Raw genomic sequence first — 17,052 nt, forward strand, 5'->3', positions numbered from 1 at the left:
ATTGCTTCCCTACCATTTGTCGATCACTCATCACCACTTGCTCTACCATCAACGCATAGCCTACTGAGGGTGGACGTTGATGGTTGGTGGCTTGAGTTTTGGCACGCATCTCATAAATGGTGAAAAGGAAAGTGAGCATGTGGGTACTATAAGCCTCAGTGGGCAATAAAAAACAGAAGAACCAGTTGCTGTAACTTACTAGAGAGAAGAAGGTAAGGTGACCAGTACGATTGCTGGAGGTCATACTGGAAATCCTAGGGCTGAACCTAGCACCCACCATTCTAGCTCCAGGCTTGGGCCTGGGGGTATCTGTGTCACTGAAAAGGTGAAAAAGATCATAACAGTTCTTGGATCTCGCATTTTGTGGCCTAGCAACTTTGCTTTTGTGCCTCCACCCAACTTTGAGAACATTCATTATTTGCTTTTGAGCCCCCATCATCACTGGGTCATTAGGTCCCAGAGGAAAAGAGTGGAAACTTACCCAGATACTTTTCCTTAGAAAGGGAAGCACATCATGCGGCTGGACATAACTTCCCTGTGACAGCAGTGACTCACAGCCAATTTAAGGCTAAGCCGGCATCAGAAGCAAGTTATCTGCAATTTGTGCCTATGCCCTGATAGTTTCATTAGCCTTGTCGACTTCAATTGACCTCACACTGTGAATGTGAAAGGTAAAGGTATCCTTGCTTCAGTCAGTCATCCCAAGCATTACTCTGATTCAGTTTCTTAAGCAGTATCCTATTTGACAAAAGTATCAGTTGGAGTATCTCAAGAGTCAGTTACTATGCTGGAGCAAGTAGATGAAGAGCCTGGTTATTCTAAATGCCCCTCTGGCCAGGAGGCACCATGTGGCCTTGTTTATCCTGGACATGTGAAGGGTCTGGAAAGCAGGAGCTATAAGTCAACCAACCCCCAGTCCTGAAGATTGATTTGATCTACTCAAGGTGTTGTTAGAAAAGGGCAATTTAAAAATGAATCTGTTCCAAGAGAAGGTAGATCTTCTGGCAGCAAAGTCTATCGATCTGAAAGAGGAGGATGCCTTTAGTTGCAGTTTCACTTGTACTGGGGCGTGATCAACATTTACCCGCAATACAACAAGACGTCCTACCAGTTTCAAAAGTGGCAACCACAGCAGTACGTCAGCCAGGAAGAACACCTTGACCCTAATTACAAGTTTGATGGCATCCTGTTGGTATTACCGGCGGGACCACCAAACGGAATTAGCATTCCCGCCACCTGATATCCCAGTATTTCCAAGATGTTCCAGGTAGCAGGAATGCCAGTAATTCCCCATTCCATGGAGTACCTTTGATCTCCATGGGGGGAATTACCAGCAGCAATATTACCAGTACCAGTAATTCTCGCAGATTGTTACCGTTGGGGCCTGGCTTACCGCCAGATCTAGGCTGGAGGTAAATCAGTCACCCCCACCGGCAAACTTGTAGTTTCCCGGTGCGGGAAAGGGGCCCCTGGCATTTTTCCTGCACCTGCAAACTTAGAATGACCCTGCTTGTGACTGGCAATCTAGATATACACGTGTGCCTTCTCCTCAAGTAAATCCCACTCAGATTTAGCAAGCAAGGGGGAGCTATCAGCTTCAACAAGACACAGCAATGCCAGTGTCAGAAATGGTACTATCCCAAAGGCTCCTACTGCTTTCATCAGTAAATAAGCCAGATAGGCCATATAGGGCTGATCAGATTGCACTGATTGTACTGAATGCACAAACATCCCACTGCAGAGGAAGAGGGAACCTACTGCACTTTCCACCCAATGCTGCTCCTCTGGTGGTGGTTATGACAGGGGTCCAGCTACTTCACGAGAGAAATTGGCTTGAAACATGTTTGCTGATCCATAAAGCTGCTCAATGGCTTAATATGAGATGGAGAGGGTGTGTTTGAAGACTCCAGACCTGCTAATGAATAGGAGGGTGGGATGGATAGAGCTGGACCCTTCTATAAGTACCTTAGTTACTATTTCACACATGCCAAGCTTTGTGTTAAAAACCACAGGCACAGCTGGAACTTTGGTTAGTGGCTGAGAGGACCAGTGCTGGTAGGGATTTGCCATCCACACGTCTAACTCCTATGATGTTCTGGTCTCATTGGAGGATGTACATTGACTTGTAAAGGATGTAAACGATGGTGAAGGTTCAACTTCTTCCCTCCTCCTAAATCCACTAGATGCGTCTAGCTACCCTCCCTATCTCAACTGCTGAGTTGGAACATTACTTGTCTTGGTGCTAAACTTGTCAGATGTGGTCCCTCTCTTGTCCAATTCTTGACAGGTGTGTTTCTTATTTGAAGCCAGCCACGAAGAATGGCATTGAGTGTAACTCAGAGGGGTTTGTGTGTGTGTGTGTTTGTGTGTGTGGGTTCCTGCTTATTGAGTTTGTTTAAATAAAAAAATGAATATTTCATTGCCTGCACATTTTAGCCCAAAAATGCTATCCACTACTGGGTCTTCTACCCTTCTGGTTAATTTTTATAATACACCCCGTAAAAACTAGATGACACACCCACTGGCAATGCTAAAAATGTTTTAATCATGTGTCTCTTAACCACAGATTGGTCTTAATTTCTGCTAATCAGAGGACACTTTAATTTCACGCTTTGTATGGGCCCACTGGCTGACTTGTTTGATTTCATTCAAGGTTTTTTCTGGGGTCCCCCAGAGGGCACTACCCCTAACCACCTCCTTGATATGGAAGGCCCTCGACCTTCTTGGTGCAGTGGGGCCTCTATGCTGTCAATGGGAAAACCCATTCAGATGGTACAGTTGAAGTCACCACTGAAAACAATAGGTGCACCTCTATAAGCAATTATTTCATAATAAGGGACTGGGATTGGGGAGCAGAGGTTGTAGATAGTCAGTGCAGTCATAGTGACCACAGCCATCTTTATCTCTATGAAAATGTTAAGTTCTTAGGGGTAAACAATTCAAGTAGTAGCCGGCACTCCAGCTGCAAATGTTTTAGCCAACAACTAGATGACAATCATGTGGGTTTCCCGCTTTCCCGATCAAGTAATGTCCAACATTTTGCACCTTCTTCAGCAAGAAATTAACTTTTGCCTTGTGGGCAAACATTCTATGCCCTGTTTGGTCATATCCGTCCACACATTTTTGGGGAAAATCACTCCCCGCTTTTCCCTCAGGCCCAATAAAGTTAGATCGACTGGGGCAACTACAGTTAAAGGCTGATTTTCGTCCAATTAGATATAAAGCACCATTTACGCTCCATACAATTCAACAATAAGAATTCATTGGAGATTGTCTTTAATTATGTACACTTTACATCTGTGTGAAACATGAAAACAATGAGTGGGCCTTTAAAGTCTAGATTCAGCTGCCACTCTGAGTGATACCAAAGAATTCTGGAACATTGTGGAGCAAGGCTTCTCCCTTAAAACAGCCAGGCACCCAGAAGTATATATAGCTTCAACAACCTAGTTTAACTTCTTTACAAAGATCTACAACAATGAGCATGCTGGGGCACATGTATTTAAAGAGTTAACATCTAAAGACCTGCATTCAATCGTCAGGGCAGCATTGTCACTGCATGAAAAGACACACATACTTAATTCGCAGGCTTCCAATAAGAGCCATGGTCCTGCCCCTGTGCCCATGGATTTGTTTAAGATTAGCTTGGAGTTTTTGGTACGGTTGTTTATCCATGTCTTTAATTTCATCTATGTACCCACATGTGATGGTGCATGTCATTTATTACCCTCAATTATAAGAAGAGTGGGTTACTTGGGCACATGTTGAGTTGGAAAGGGTGGGCACAGCTGTGCTTAATTAAAGTTGCTTTTATAGTTGATTTTATTTTATGTTAGTTATATACATGTATTTTGGGCACACCTTGAAACCCTGCCACAAGGTAAATATGTAGTCAATGAAGAAAGGGATCAGAACTGAATCTGTCCATAGGTGTGACCTCCTCCGCCCTCCAATATGAGTTGCTCAAATTTTAAATCAATGCTGTGGTATCATTTTGCGATATTATTTCACAAACATCACTCGATACTCTTTGGTAAAATTCTGAAGAATCTTGTCTTCTCTTTATTACTGAGGCTTAGGCGTCCTTCGCTAGTATAGCGCCTATTAGTATGTTATGCCAATGCATTTCGGACATTGCCCGTCGTCAGGGCTCTAGGCACTAGCCTTTATATTGTTATATAAAAATTCAAACAAATACATAAATGACCAGCATTTGTTATGTCAAAAACCAAATATCAAATAATAGCCACATTCATTTCATGTTCAAAAGGAAAAGAAAAGGCAAGCCACATTCCCATTTCATGTTTAAATGAAAAACAATTCAATCAGTTAAGCATAATTCATGCCATATCATATCAGGCAATAGTGTTGTTCATACAATGCATATATCCATATTGTAGAGTGTCAATTTCATTCGGGTCATAGTTGTTCAATAGTCAGATGAGAGTAAACACATACCATTTTCCAGTTATTTCAGGTACCAGAGTTTGAGTCACTGTAAAAAACAGAAGATAAAATAAAATAAAAGTAAGCTTCATAGTTAATTACCAGTTTATAGCGTGTTGTTATAAGTACTTCATAAAGTGTACCTGTTTATGCAGTGGTACAGTGTACCTTCTGTCCTATGTCATCCCGTGTTGCCTCAGTGCTCAAGAGATGGCCTGTGAAAAATCACATTTCGATAGTTATCTATATGTGCCCCACATATTCACAGTACTATTATCACTGCTATCCCTATTGCTACGCTTACCTGTATCTCAATTCGATCTGCGGAATACGCTTCGTTCGGAAAACCCGCGACCTTAGCAGACGCTGGTTTTATGTGTTTACCCCTGTTGCCTGGGGACCCGTGCGTGCGAAGGTCAGAAGGGAAAGTTAGTTTCGTTTTCGCACGCTCGTCACATGCCCCCGTTGCTGCCGGCTTCACTGTCAGTTAAAGTGACAGTATTCCCGGTGTTTTGAACAATATTGTGATCTATAGTTATAGTGTAGTAAGGGCATTATCTCTCCTGACAGTGGAGTGACAGGAGATACAGTCTATCTACAATAAAATGTATGCATTAATTATTATTAAACCAATATACTCGGTAAAGCACATTTTATAATTGTTACAATTACATCAACCAGGTACCATGGATGAAGATGGGATTACATTCCCACCTAATAGTTACCAAGTGCTGTTCCCAGTGTACATAAACCACCACAGTTAATATAATCAGCCTCAACTAGTTTAAGGTGAGAACATTAAAAGACAGATTGTTACGTTACAGTGTTAATTAATTCATGTAAATCATATTCTCGGGGTGAACTGTGGCAGTAGACACCGTCTCTGCCTTGGGTCCCATTTGGGCGTGAATTCCAAACGGGAATCTCACCCCATGTAAATTTTTCGTACCACATCAGGTCTGATTCAATCCATGTGGAGATAAAATGTAGAATTCAAAAATCCAAGAAAACAAAATAAAGTTACAATCTAATGTCAAGAATACAGTTCATGCTGCCAAAATCAGAAATCCACAATTATATATCAGTGCTTAAATTCATAGAACCTTTAGTGTTGCATACTCCTCATTTAGATGCATGCTATAGGAAGCATACATAGTCTAGCTCTTCATTAATTCCACCCTGTTTAAGTGAATACAGCCTATCTATCCAAAAAGACTCTCGTTGATTGAGCCTTTTTGTGATATCCTCATGTTTGTCTTTTGGTTTAACAACTTCCAAGACTTGGATCCTGATTTTGTTGATGTTGTGTTTCTTGGACTCCCAGTGCCTCGCCACTGCGGAGTTCTTGTTGTTCGTGCGTATGCATGACCTGTGGTCATTAAATCGAATTTGGCCCGGTCTTGTTGACTGTCCAACATAATAAATGCCACAAGGGCATTTGATTGTATAAATTATGTTGACGGTATCACATGTTGCAAAACTCCTCAGTTGGATCTTTTCTCCTATATGAGGGTGGTTGATGGCATTCCCCTTTGTAATAAAGTTACAGTTACTGCAGTGCAGACACGGATATGTGCCTGTCCACATGGATTGAATCAGACCTGATGTGGTTCGAAAAGTTTACATGGGGTGAGATTCCCGTTTGGAATTCACGCCCAAATGGGACCCAAGGCAGAGACGGTGTCTACTGCCACAGTTCACCCCGAGAATATGATTTACATGAATTAATGAACACTTAAACTTAACAATCTGTCTTAGAATGTTCTCGCCTTAAACTAGTTGAGGCTGAATATATTCAGTGTGGTGGTTTATGTACACTGGGAACAGCACTTGGTAACTACTAGGTGGGAATGTAATCCCATCTTCATCCACAGTACCTGGTTAATGTAAGTGTAACAATTATAAAATTTGCTTTACCAAGTATATTGGTTTAATGATAATGAATGCATAAATTATATTGTAGATGGACAGTATCTCCTGTCACTCCACTGTCAGGAGAGATAATGCCCTTACTACACTATAACTATAGATCACACTATTGTTAAAAACACAAAAACACCGGGAATACTGTCCCTTTAACTAACAGTGAAGCCGGCGGCAACGCGGGCTCGTGACGAGCGTGCAAAAACAAAACTAACTTTCCCTTTTGACCTGCGCACGCGCGGGTCGCCAGGCAACAGGGGTAAACACATAAAACCAGCGTCTGCTAAGGACGCAGGTTTTCCGAACGAAGCGTATTCCCCGGATTGGATTGAGATACAGGTAAGCGAAGCAATAGGGATAGCAGTGATAAAGTACTGTGAATATGTGGGGTACATATAGATAACTATCGAAATGTGATTTTTCACAGGCCATCTCTTGAGAGCATGGCACTGAGGCAACACGGGATGACATAGGACAGAAGGTACACTGTACCACTGCATAAACAGTTACACTTTATGAAGTACTTATAACAACACGCTATAAACTGGTAATTAACTATGAAGCTTACATTTATTTTATTTTATCTTCTGTTATTTCAAACTCTGATACCTGAAATAACTGGAAAATGGTATGTGTTTACTCTCATTTGACTATTGAACAACTATGAACTGAATGAAATTGACACTCTACAATATGGATATATGCATTGTATGGAGAACACTATTGCCTAATATGATATGGTGAGAATTATGCTTAACTGATTGAATTGTTTTTCAATTAAACATGAAATGGGAATGTGGCTTGCCTTTTCTTTACCTTTTGAACATGAAATGAATGTGACTATTATTTGATATTTGGTTTTTGGCATAACAAATGCTGGTCATTTATGGATTTGTTTGAATTTTGTATAACAATATAAAGGCTAGTGCCTAGAGCCCTGATGACGGACAATGTCCGAAATGCATTGGCATAACATACTAATAGGTGCTATACTAGCGCAGGACACCTAAGCCTCAGTAATAAAGAGAAGACAAGATTCTTCAGAATTTTACCAAAGAGTACAGAGTGATTTTTGTGAAATAATATCGCAAAATTATACCACGGCATTGATTTAAAATTTGAGCATTTCATATTCGAGCGCGGAGGAGAGCACACCTATGGCCAGATTCAGTTCTAATCCGTTTCTTCATTGATTACTTGGGCACATAAACCCAACACTGTATCTGGCATCAGAAGGGTCAGTCAAGGTTATGGGAGATCCTGTGCAGCATCACCGTTTAAGACACCTATTAAAAGTCCTTAAGCTACTACATCTGGAAATGCTGGCATGCATCAGGTTTCCACCAAGACGGGAAATGCAGTTGTGTTTAAAGCAATAGAGTAACCTATTGAATTCAGTGACCACGGTCTCTTTTGCTAGTGCTATTGCATAAAAGCAAAGTTGAATCACCTTTATTTTGCCTATTATAATATTTGTTATTCTCATATTAACCAGTGGATGCGTGTGGTGGTGGAGAAGGAGACCAGGTAGTTCCCATATTCTGATCCTCTGCACTGTGTGCGTGGCTTCCCTTGGCTTGTGAGTATATGAACTTTGCAACCCTTCTCATTGTTCTAGAGACAGTAAGTTGAAATTCCTTCTCCTCTTCCAGCTAAAATACTCTCAGATGTACTACATTATTTCCAGACAGGATTGATATGTGGCCAAAGGCACTGCTGCTGAATGTGAAGTGCCTTAAATTACCACCCACACTTCTGGAATGTCAATGCACACAACAATGGCTGTAGCTAATCTAAAATGTACCAAGCCGCATGACTACCCTACCACCTGGCATGTTTAGGTTCTCCAGATATGAAGGCAATCAAAAGGACAACTTATTTGTTGCCACAAGAAGATGGAATGTGAGTTGTGTACTGGGGTGCAGCCTCCAAATATAATCTTCTTCTGCCTCCAAATAATTTCTGAGGGGTCAGAAATGAAAGCCAGACACAAAGTTGTCATATTTTTGATTAAACACCTTTATTTAAATGAAAAAGGGTTGGCAAAATGCCTCCCTTACCCTATGCTAAAGAGAAGCCAAAACTAAGGATCTGTCAGTATCAGGATGTTAATAATTTAAAAAAATTGTCCAAAACGTCCTATCCTGACCCTCACACTACAAACAAAACAATAAAGTGTGCAAGGAAATGTCTTCAACCTGGTGTTGGAAAACAAGTGTTTCCTGGACCCTAATAAACGCTGTGGGATATTTCCTTGTGGACTATACCTGGACTTTTTTTTGGTGGCTCGCCCCAAATTACCCAGAAGTCCTCATAAACTATGGGCCGCGCGCATCTGCACATGCGCATCAAGTACTCGCATAAGTACTCGCTGTTTGCTGGCACCACACTCTTTCCTGGACCCTGAGAAACGCTGTGGGATATTTCCTTGTTGACTATACCTGGACTTTCTTTTTGGTACGCTTAGCTGGAAATAACCTCACAACCATTTATATTATTATTATTTACTATACTTACCTGACACTAAGAAATTAGTGGTAGTCAATGGGGGAAGTAAAGCCCGGTACTTATCCACTGATAATTTGAGCTCAAAATCAGGCAATCCAATGGGTTCTTTGGGCAATTACATTCTCCCACTCAGTTGTAATGCGGACATTCAGTTAACATTGCTGCATGGGCCAGGGACTAGTAAGGAACTTTCTGAAGCTCCTATACATTGCAAACCTAACAATAATCGTGCTGAGATATTTTTTTTTTTTTTTTTTATTGTATATTGGTTTGAAAAAACCTTTACAAATTTTCATTATCAAAACATAAAATTGTACAAAATACATTTTATCATCTATCACAACAATTTTAAAACATCATTTTGCACATATAGTAAGCATTTTCATACGACCACTGTGTAAACTTTGCATTCATAAAACGACTCACACGCAAGTTTTCAATTTTTTTTTTTTTTTTTCTTTCTACTAAAAGAAGTTGTGGTGAATAAAATTCTCAACTGTACATAATTCTCTTTTCCATCTTCCTACTTAACCTGGACATATTTCCCAAGAATATATCCATGTGACCACCCATGACAGATTTCCATCCTTCTATGTAACTTTGCATACCTTTGCCAAGAACGCTATCACCCTTATTTTTAATTTGATATTACGGCCATGTAGCATTTCAAACCAAATTTGCTCTCTAAATACACACGATGTGTCAATTACAAATTCTGCAAAGTAAGCAAGTCTTTCATTCTTTAGCATGGTACAACCTAACAGCAAATGTGACAGAGATTCTGGAAGATCTTCAAACATGCAGAATCTACATACTTTCAAATTCTGTGGAATCAATTTTCTTAATGCACATATTTCATTGGTATTCATCACGTTCATTCTAAATCTCATAATACTATGTCGCAAGTTCCGTGAAGGACATTTTACTAGATATTGCTCAGGTTCCAGGAACCATTTCCAAACCGACAATACTTGCGCATACAGTTTTGAGTTTATTATTACAGAATTATTTGCAGCCCAATCGAAGGCTTTAATCATTGTTTTGATTTTAGCAGGTCTTTCTAAGAGGACATTCAATGTAACACCCATATTACTCAGGATCTTTTCCACCTCTACTTTCAAATTTGACATGTATATCCCTGTATCATTCCTACATACTTGATATATTGAATTCTGCTTGGCAAGAGCACATTTTCTGTAAACCATCACTTTTTTGCAATCCATGCAACATTTTAACGAATTAAAACCAAACTCATATCTTATTAACTCCATCGGTATACATTTTGGCAGAAAAAATAGTAGCTTTTTCCAGATTTTTGATTCAAAGCTTTTTAAGTGTAAAGCTTCTTTCTCTGGGTAGAATTCAAGGCCATAAGACAGCCTTGGGACCACCTTCATAAGGTAGAAATCTCTACAGGCACTCATAGAGAATTTACCATACTTGCTTTCAATAACTCTCATTTGATTTGCTGCTTCAATTGTTTTTGCTACCAAACATTGTTTCACAAAACTGTATGACATATTGCTAGCAAAGGAGTAGCCCAAGTACTTGAATGCATTCTGAAGGCAGACTGCGGTACCCTCAACAAACCAAACAGGATTTGCACATTTCTTTTTACTTTCTCCAAGATTAATCACCACTGTTTTCTGCGGATTAATTTTCAATTTCAGATCACTTATAAAATTAACAAAAGCATCAATAAGCCTCTGAAGAACAATCTTAGTTCTATCAAAAAGAATAAAATCGTCGGCATAGGCCAACCACTTGATCGCAATTCCACCAACCCTGGGTGCTAGTAGGCCCGCAGGGTTCAGTCTAGCATTAGCTCCAGAGACGTATAAGTTAAATAAGATTGCTGCCAATGCACAACCTTGTTTCAAGCCATTCTTTGCATGAATTTCCTTAGACATCAGTCCCTCATTATTAAGTCGCACCTTTAGAGTTGTGTTTGAATATAGATGAATAATCATGGAGAGTAAACCGCCCTCTATGTTTAACATTGCCAATTTCTGCCATAGAAGTAGCCTATCCACCGTATCAAATGCTGCCGAGAGGTCCATTGAAGCAGCATAAATGGGTCCGCTCCCCTTTTTAGTTCTTTGATTTTGCATAATTGTAACTACTAGACCCCCAGCATCGGTTCCCAAATCTTTACGAAAGCCTATCTGTCGGACATCTAGTATGTCTTTTTCCTCCATCCAAATTAGTAGACTCTCTAGAATTATGGCCGAAAAGATCTTTGTCTCGATATTTAATAAAGATATTGGTCTATAATTCGACGTGCTCTGTCTGTTCCCTTTTTTAAAGATTAGAATTACATATGAAACTTTCCAGGAAACTGGCATAGTTTGCGTCTCAATTACGTTTTTGAATAGTATATGGAGTATTTTCGCCCACAGCCTTTCATTCTGCTTTATCAACACCATGGCCAAATTGTTTGGTCCCGGGGTGCCGGAGGCTTTCATTTTCTTTATTATGGATAGTATTTTTTCCACAGAAACATCGAGGGACCATTGACAAGCCATCTTTTCCAACAGAAAATCATCACTACCTGAACAAGCATACAACTTCTCAAAGTGTTCACACCATACCTTTTCACTGATGGGATTAATGTTTAATTGAGTTTGGGTAATCTCGGTACTATTGATGATGGCCCAATAATTTCGCGAATTGCTTTCCTTCATTGCATTCAACATTTTTTCACCATCCTTCTGTAATAAATAGGCTTGATGATGCAGCCTCCAATTCCTATAGGCTTGTCGTCTCCTTCTACATTGTTCCCTAACATCCTCAACAAGTAACTTTTGTTTTTTTATGGCACGTAGATCTTTGTTCAACCTGGCCCTTTGTATCTTGATCTCAAGATCGAAGGCGTGCTTATAATTTTTAGTTTTTAGCGCTATTCTGGCTGTTGGTTGCTCAACCTTGGCCATCATTGTACCCAAGAGCTCACCAAATTTGTCACCCGAGTATTGGGTCTTTTTTACCTCCAGACCACATTTCTCAAAATCATACATCATCATATTATTAAATTTCGCTGTTTTTTTCATATTCCTCTTTATTCTTGAACCTCTAACATTAGTAGTTGTTTGGGCACAATATACTTTGGTGAGGTTATTTTGTTTCTTTATATTTATGTTCATAGATAACATTGCATGATCACTTTCTAAATTATCTTCCACATGCATATTGGTCCCATTTCCAATTAGAAGTTCACTTGCAAAAATGAAATCAATAATCGAGGAAAGCCCACGCGCCTTCCAGGTGGGTTTGTCATTAAACAACCGTGTCAGCCCCCATGAATTTGCAAAGTTACACCATAGGGCTCCTCTATTTTGTTTATTATCTAATCGCCTTCTTTGGTTGCAACACCCACTTAATCTCGCTGCACTTTCGCTACTTGTTACATCACAGTCCGCATTTAAATCGCCTGCTAGAATTATCAAACCGTTTGGGGTAGCCACTATCCATACTTCTAGCAATACATTCAGTTCATACAACAATTTTTCAAACATGCGCTCATCATTTTCCACATCATTCCAGTAGATATTGATGATCATAAGGTGGGTAATGCCCTCTTTAGTTATGATTTTAAAATTGGCCGCTTGGCACGACTCATGCACATGTGTCTCTTTTATCAGAGATATATCTGGATCATTATGATACGCAAGCGCCAGGCCACCCTTCGGGCGACCTCTAGTGCCCTTTGTGCCAGACAGGTAAAGGACAACAAATCCATCCCAAAGCAGTGGACCACATGCCCAAGTTTCCTGTAACAATACAAAGTCGAATTTCTCTAAATTCGCACATACTTTTTTGTTTTGTACCAGGTGTGTATGTCCTCTAGCATTCCAAGAAATCAATTTAAAAAGGCTATCATCGCTAAAGGGGTTTACCCATTCCTTTTAGTTGTTCCAAAGTATCTCTAAGTGAGACCGCCATCGATCTCCATTCTTCCATTTCACTTAGGGTTAAGTGCTCACCTCCTACTTGATTCATCGCCCTTTGTTTCTCTCTTGTGTTATTATTTCGGGGGTAATGCTCCACATACCTCTCTCGTGTATTCTCGCCAAGCTCAACATACTCATACGTGTCAAACCCCCTCTTTTGCAGAGCCCCAGCTTCCTTGAGTATAAGAGCTCGCACCATGGGCGATGCAATCACTAGGCGCACAAAGTCCAACCTATGTGGATCAATAAAATCCACTAGCTGAATATCACATGAGGATACAAGGGCTAATTCTGGTATCTCTCTAAACAAATTCAAGATATATGATCTATTTAAGATGGGATAGTAGCCATCATCAAACACATAGTATACAATCAGACTTGGTTCGCTAGAACATTCAGGTCGTCTCACTTTATCATACTGATTACCATTTGAATTTTTCCTATTTGCATAATTATCATATGCCGTGTCCTGCGCTTGATGGGGGTGTACCTCGCGCTCCCTAATAGCATCTTCATGAGGAGAACTAGCAACCTCCTGAATACTCACTTCGTGCATGGGTTTACCCCAGGAACCTTTACTTGGTTCATTATATCTATTGTCAAGCGGCATGCCGTTCCCTGTGGTTGCATTTTCTAAAGCAGGCAATCTTCCCGCTTTATTTGACAAAATTTCCTGTATTATTTCTCTCACACTTGTCACAGTCAAGGGCTGATCTTTTTCCTCTGGGTCCTCTTTTTTAGATGTTGCGATATCACTCAATGACCTTATTATTGGTATAGGCATTAGTGCTAGGCTGTCTGTCACCCTCTCCTCAGTGATTCGTGTGCTTTGAACCCCTTTATATGCGCACGTCTTCTCTATAGGCAAGGATTCTTTACTAATTCTATCAAGACTTCTCTCTTCCTTAGATCTATCTCTTTGTGCCACCCTAAGCTCGTCGTGTATTAGCCTTAGGCTACTAACATTCTCGGTCGTTTCCATTGACTTAACATTATCCTTCGGCTCTCTTAGGGGTATCTTTATACGCATCTGAGCATCCGGGTTCTTGAATAAGTCAAAAATATCCAGCATGCCCATTTCTAGGTTTTTCAAATTCGTATCAATTCTCTCAGTGACTATTTTATTTTTCATGGCATCTGATAAGTTGTTTACCGCATCAGAGTAGCCAGACACCTTTGGCTCGTTATTAGACTCTGCGTCAGAAATCAAGATCACACTGAGTTCAGTGCTTGAGCCATTGTCAGGCCTCGTCTGGACAATATTCCCCTCAAACTTGTTGTTCGTATGATTTAAACTGGGGAATGCTAACTTCGACCCTTTTCTCGCGTGCTTACCAATGTCCCTACATGCATCCACCTCATCCTTTGACTGACCTGTAACTGAGTTCACTCCCAATGCCAAATCAGGGTTGCGTGTATCGGTATCTCTCAAGGACTTTAAAGCAGAAGCATTCATGGCCTTTTGTGCACGCGCCTGTTTTTGTCTATTTTTTTTCATTTTTTTTTTAGAAATCCTGACATTGAATATATCCGCCATTCTGATAGGCTCATTGGCGGCAGCAGGGATATGCAAATCTTCCGTCAAGCTATCATTTTTCCTAATATTGTGTACCTCAATAACACTCTGTTCATTAACTCCCATGTCAGATCTAGGAAGAATCAATTGTAACTCATCTGAGTCCTGGTCCCCATTGCTCAGTGTATTAGATGCAATATTAAGAGAACCTTCTCCTGGCATTAATTTCCATTTTGCCATATTTTCAACAAGCATTTCCGGGAAAGCTGTCAAAGCAAACAAGATTTCTTTTAGAATATGGGTCTGCGACTTCACTTCTTTTAGTATGTAATCCTGAATCCCATCCTTTCTCTCTGAAAACGGAGCTCGACTAGACTCGCTCAAGGCTTCCTCGGCATTCCCAGTGTTCCGTGCTGAATTCGAACATTGAGTCGATGAATCAAAGTGTTCAGATAAGCCCAGTAGAGTTATTTCACCAGAGGTAAATATGTGAGGTGTGTCAATAAATGAGATGGTATTTTTTCTTGATTGTGTCTGACTTCCCACGTTCCATCCTATTTCTGTCCCATCCTCTCCTCCCAGTCTCGGTTCTTCATTAAACAGGGACTGAGAGGAGACAGGGATCACGTCGTCAAGATTTTCAGCAATTAATCTGTCAGATTCATTTTGGGCACATTCTATTAAATCCTCATTGGAGTCGGAGGGTAGTGGATGAGCTATTGCAAAAGCATGCGCCATGCTCATGCGGCGCGTTTTAATAATATTCATTGCTGAGATATTGTCAACCTTGAGTAAAGCTATTCACCAAGGTATGATTTCTGTAGAAACTATTTCCAATGCTTTGGCGGCTAAATCTGTAATTAATACAGATACGATTTTTTCTTTGCCAAAACTCCCTGTAATAAACTCCCACGTGTCCTTACATCCACCACCCTCTAGTGAACTCCCAGAATTAAATCTTCTGCCTTCCGGCCAGTCAATATCTGACAAAGTCTATATCAATGGCCTGGAAGGCGATTCGAAAGCTCTGGGTAACTCCCGAATGAATCGCTCATTTATTCTTGCACTGTTATCTAGAATTCCACATTTAAGAATTCTGAAATCAGAGGATATTTCGAGAATTTGCCTGGCAAGAGAGAACAACTACAGATCAATATGTTATCTCACTTCAGATTCGATTATGAAATTCATTTGGTTTTGTAGAGCAGAAATCAAAGATCAGGGGCTCAAATTAACCACGTATTCCAACAAATTTAATGCGCAAGAATTTCTATCGTGCACCTGCCTGATTGCGTTTTAAATGCTGGTATTAACTTCCAACCCTTTAAAGGGGATAAGGACACAAATATTCCTGCCACTGAACTGTTGAATCTAGTAGCTAAAAGTAAAGACATCCCATGGTTAGAACCCATGTTAAAAGTAATCTTAATCTCCAAAACATCAATTTACCCTACATAGCCATTGCAAAGCAATGATCTAAAGATCTTGTCTTGGAACTCATGTGGGTTCTATCATTTAATAAAATGGTATGACACGCTGACTCCCATAGATCACCCTTCAATAATATTGCTCCAAGAAACTATGAAACTTGACTCCCTTATACTGACCGGTTATATTGTGTGCCAGCCAAAAGAACAATACTAGGGCGTCCCTTTGGAGGACTCGCTATAGCAGTAAATAATACCATGAAAGTCGAAACCAAACTCATGTGGGAGTCTTGTAATCTTCTGGGCATATGGTTGACCACGAACAATAGGAAATTCAAATCACTCCTACTAATAAATTTACATTGGAATCCATCTAACATCTTAATTGATGCTACGCTAAATGAATGCAACAATTGTCTGGAAACCTCGGTTAAGGAGATAGGTCGATGTGAAATAATAATTGGAGGTGATTTCAACTCTGATTGTCGGAGAAACTCGGAAACTCAAGAAAAAAATATATTAAAGTTTCAACGAAAAAGAGAGGGGCGGTTTGGAATTCCTATTTTCATGACTGGGATATGGATATAGCAGAAACTAGGCGATCTAGCTCCCAAAGCACATGGAGTCATGGTCTTAATTCAACAATGATAGATTACATATTCCTTTTGCATACTATCACACCGATTGCTGCTCCTTTAACAATCAGTCCCATATTACATGGTGATCATGCTCAGTTATCTATCTCCCTTAAATTAGAGTGTACTTTACTATGCCTCGATCCTTCATTAGTTTTTCTGGAAGTTCATCTTCAGTCAACATCGCTTTGATGGAATATGGGTCTGTGTAAACAATTTGTTGAATATATTTGAGTACATATACATAAGCTCACATGTGACAAAGTCAAGTCGACCACTGACATGGAGGCTATGTGCTCAAAAATTATAAAAACCGGACTTGTACATTTTAGTTCCAAGTACAAAATGAAAACTCATCCTCACCTATTTGACCCAATCTGTAAAACCCTAAAAAGTGACAAAAGTAAAGCACTAAAACAACTAAGAAACAGAGAACTGTATTCGGCTAATTACCAAATATTGTATAAACGCATATTGCTGACTTATAAAAATAAGTTGAGACATGCACGTATTATGAGTTACAACAAAACCAACTGTTCTCTAATTAAAGCAATATGCAGACACAACATTAGAACTATTTGCCAAACTAAGAAAAGTGTGGATAATCAGTCTCTTCCATCTATGCCGAACTGTATTCCTGAGGAAAC

The sequence above is a fragment of the Ambystoma mexicanum genome, chromosome 4q (assembly GCF_040938575.1).
Source record: "Ambystoma mexicanum isolate Mex_15411 chromosome 4q, UKY_AmexF1_1, whole genome shotgun sequence".
NCBI classification, from domain to species: Eukaryota; Metazoa; Chordata; class Amphibia; order Caudata; family Ambystomatidae; genus Ambystoma; species Ambystoma mexicanum.